Here is a 5,000-nt window from a genome sequence, read left to right as displayed (position 1 = left end):
CGGGAAGTTAATCAGCAAGCTAACTTGCCTGCGCATTCAACTTCTACACTACAACGCATAACCGAACGATGGTAATGACTGTAAAAATAGCAATAAATCTTCAGGCTTCAAAGATGATAAACATAGACCTGTAGAAAAACCATGCTTTGTTGATATAAATAAATAAATAAATAAGGAGCGTATGCTACGATAACCAGTGATTATCTAGAGGGCAAACAGCGTTGTTAAGAACGAATCGATGCGATGTCGGGAAATGCTTTATGGAATTATATATCAAATTTGACGAAGAGATGGTATAATGTTATTAAAAGATTGAGGTAATGACATATCCGAAGGACTGGAATGAAACATCCAGAAACGCGGGAATTGCAGCAGCTTCTGACTCCTGAGCAGGATTTTAGGTTGTTATATCACCCACCTCGTTCATGAAAGATGCCAGAAGCCACCAATTCTTTAATTATATTCCTTTTAACCGGTTTGCTGCTGACGCCAGAAGATTTATCGTAATGTTAAGACCGCAGGTTTGCTAGTTATGAAATGTCATATTATGAGGAATCCGAAGTAAATTCGCTCCTTGAAATAGGAACGAATGAGAAAAATGATTTGCTTTTAAAATGAAATACACGTCTTTCTGTAGGGGTTATTCTTCAAGAAATAAAATGTAGAAAGGTTCGTGATAGACAGACAACTTTTACGTATTTTTTGCTAAGCAATTAATTTGCTTATATATATATATATATATTATATATATATATATATATATATTATTATGTATTACACACACACACACACACACACACACACACACATATATATATATATATATATATATATATATATATATATATATCATATACATATATATATATATATATATATAATATATATATATATATATATATATATATATTCCAACGGGGGTTCCAGTAAGACAACAGCTCACATGATTAATTTATTCCATGTTTGGATGAAGCGTTAATTTACCGTACAAACTGGAAACAACAATTCAATAGCCTTTTGGATGTAAAGATTACTTGGAGTAAACAACATTTTAATACTAATGTATAGCGCAAGAATACTTTTACTGGATTGGGAAAGAATTTTTACAGTTAATTTTTTTTATGGTTTTAAAGTTAATTCCGTCATTACGTTGCTACACACCACTTTGATATATACTTCAGACTGGTTTGCTTTCCATTATGAAATTGAATACATACTGAATTTTTGTTAACAGCAAACTCTAATCCAAAGCAATTTCTTTTAAATAATATTAATAGAATGGTTTCTAATGACATATTTCCACATCCTGCCAGTTTCAACGTACTACCTAAACTTAATAAGTACGCATCCCTTCCCTTTCTCCATTAGGATAACCTCCGCTTGAAAATAAAAAAAAATATTATAGAAAAAGAATGAGGTTTCCTAAGCCTAACCCTAATCCCTGTAAATCCAAAAAAAGATAGGCAGTCTTAAAATGGTAAGGATAAGCTGGAAGATTTTATGTTGTCCAATGTAATCTATAAATATAAATGCCCAAGATGCCTTGGTACTTATATTGGCTCAACACGGAGATTGTTGCAAGTCTGTTGTTATAATCACAGGACGGGATCTAGGATATCGAATCCTGAACTTTTGAGTATTCGAACGTATGCCTCGAAGTGTAAGATTCCTATTGGAAAAACTTTTTTTTTTTCCTATCCTTACCTCAACAACCCAAACATCCTTTCTAACAACACTTGAGTCACTTTTCATGAAACATCTATCACCTAATTTAAACAATTACTACGTCTCTGTAGTTCGGTCGCTCCTCACGTTTCTAGTCATTCTGCAATCTTCTCTAGAAACTCCTTTGAACTAATAGGTAGTCTTTTAGTATTTATAAGTTAGCTTCTGTCAGTAATTCATATTTGTATATTATAGTATTATAGTTTTTATTTTAGTTTCATGTTTTAAACAAATAAGAATTTTTTTATTCCAGACTGATGATGTGTCAATGTCTTGGGGCACGAAATGTCTCAATAAATTAATCATGTGAGCTGTTGTCGTACTGGAACCCCTGTTGGAATGTGTATAGCTATCTGCCCGCCGTCATTTATATATACATATATATATGTAAGACATAGGGTCTTGATTAATAATATATTGTTCGTACGTTCTCTGTGACCTGTGGAATGTGGAGGACAGGGCAGAGTAACGACCTGAGGGTAGCTGATGAATGAGTTTCTAGGGGGTGGCGTGAGATAAAAGTGCTTAGTTCAGGAAGTCAATGTACGACAGTTTATGAACTCTTCCCAAAGTGCCTTTGTGAAACTAGATGCAGCTAGAACCGCGAGGCGCTAGCGAACTGTGTGTTCGTATGTGCGTGTGCGCCTCTTTCTGTTAAAAGCGTTCATACCCAAGCCTATGGGAGGGATTTTGACAGAGGGCTTCGAGTCATAGGCAAAGATGCCGTGGCATTCGCCGGGGGAGTTTTTTGTGACATAGTGTTTAGTGTCCGGTTGGGAATGGGTAAGTGTTACCTTTACTTTAGCCAAAGGGGTGGCTTGTTTGATATCTTGTAAGATGTTCCATTTTATTAACTTTGTCTTTAAACTTGTGTGTGTACTTACCGGGATGTGTTCTGTATCTTTGACAGACGGTTCTGGATTTCGGTGGGACAGAGGTCCCAGGGAAAGGTGTGAACTTTTGGGTGACTTGACAATGAGTTGTAGTTTTAAGTTAGTCTGTAAGACTGGATTACTTAGTTAATTGATTTAGTTATTTCTGTAAATAAACGTTATGTTATGATGCAACTCTCTCATTTTCATTACCTGTTAGAATGGAGAGAAAGAGGTGGAGAGAGAGAGAGAGAGAGAGAGATGGGGTGATTGCCGGGAGAGAGAGAGAGAGAGAGAGAGAGAGAGAGAGAGAGCCTGAGAGTGTAATGGAGTTATGGGGTCTGCCTTCCGTTTCGTGTCCACGCTTACCTAATGAATACATGGGGTTTTCCCCAGGTTGTTTTATATAATAATATATATATATATATATTAGATAATATAATAATTATATATATATATATTATATAATATTAGATATAATATTTATATGTATATATACATTATATATAATACATGTAAAGAGGAACTTCCCTGTGTTTCTTCATAATAAAAGCAACCCACCGAAACTTAAAAAAGAAAAAAAAATTAAAACTCCCTCATCAGCTTTCGAAAGGGATCACTCTCTCTCTTCTCTCGGATGAAAAGGGTCCAAAGAGCAGACGTAAATGCAATGAAATATTGTTGTTAAAAGACCATGAAAAGTGGATGAAAGTAAACAAGCCTTAGCCTCCAGTCGTAGTGTTGAACAAGTTTTTCGTTAACGGGTTTTCTTTTTCTCAAGTACTTGTACAAATAATTATGCAAATAAGAACGAAATGTAATTCTAAAAAAAAAAAGACAATTTATATGAAAACGTGAAACTGATATTAAGGTATCTGTTTATTTTTTTATAATCTTTGTATTTATTTCAATTGAGACTTTCTTGTGCTTGAAAGCTTGTCCAAATTGATGATTTTGAGGAGTAAATCTGTTAGAATTTTGAACTATGATGGATTCCTCTAATTTTCTCTCTTTCAGTATCCATAACGTAATATACCACATTAGTTCCACTGAAATTATTTCATGGTTTTCTGTTGACTTGTGTTGGAGAGGAGCATTGTTTATGTCACCCCATCTGACAGAATGTTTATGCTGCTTTCTTTTTTAGTGGCTGGTCTCCCTTAAACAGGATTTATTGCAGTTTTATATGAAAAAGCGCTTATAAAGAGCTGTTCCGACAGTATTAAGGTATATATATATATATATATATATATATATATATATATATATATATATATAGATAGATAGATAAACTCCTTTAAGGAGAGTGACAATTTTTACACTTAAAAATTAAAACTGCACATATGTATATATATATATATATATATATATATATATATATATATATATATATATATATATGTTTGTATATATCTATGTTTATATTTATATACTATATAGTTTATTCATATATGTATGTTGTGTGTTTGGTCTGTCTCTCGGTACATATCTTTTAATTTCATGCGTAAATTTATTTTTTATATGCACCGAGATATATTGAATTTTGTGAGGGCATATCTATATCTCTAAAGATCTTGGTTGACTTACATTTGAAACTTGTTTTACGGCATTTCTGACAATTTTTAAGTGTCCGTCGTCTCCTACTTCTAAAACTGCGTCAAACAACATTGTATAAACTTCCTTTCATTAACAATAATGAGCCGGACTTCGTATGGAAATCAACATCACCAAATGTCCATCAGACGAAGAAGGTGTCTTTGAAAAGCGTGATATCATTTCTCTCCTTTTTAGTCAGTCTGTGAATATCAGATTCGCTTTAACACGAAACGTCCGTCGGCTGCAAGACATGTTGTCAGCAATGCCAGTCTTCGGCTAAACCGCTGTCCATAAGTAATAGCCTATGAGCGATAGCTCGTGCAAGATCAATAGTCCTGCTGCTAAGTTATTGAGGAAGGCGTTTTCTGTCCCGTAAATTCTCGCACGCTCTCTGGAGGAACGTTGCGCCCCCGGATTTTGATGGAAACGGTCTCTTGCATTTGGAGGTCCACTATTTGTTTTTGTGTTACGCGATGCTCATGTCTCTGTGCATTTTAAAGTGGATCTGAAATAGGTTTCTCTGAAATATTGTTTTGTTGATTTGTAGTTGCATTTTCTTAAGACGTTTATTTTTGCCATATTCTTCAATATATTCAGTCAATAATTATTGTATATAACATGAAATTATTTAATGTCAAGAACACTGATGCATCAGTAGATCTTCAGAGAATAATTTCCTTCCATTATTTAAAATTTTTCTTAGTCTGAACATTACTCTTTAACATAGTGTTGCTATTATTCTCCCTTTACATTATTCCTATAGATATGACTTAATCTTCATAAGAAAACAAGCGATGGATCATTTAT

This window comes from Macrobrachium nipponense, chromosome 22 (assembly GCF_015104395.2).
Source record: "Macrobrachium nipponense isolate FS-2020 chromosome 22, ASM1510439v2, whole genome shotgun sequence".
In the NCBI taxonomy this organism is placed as follows: Eukaryota; Metazoa; Arthropoda; class Malacostraca; order Decapoda; family Palaemonidae; genus Macrobrachium; species Macrobrachium nipponense.
The sequence above is the reverse complement of the archived record's forward strand: the minus strand, read 5'-3'. Positions refer to the sequence as shown.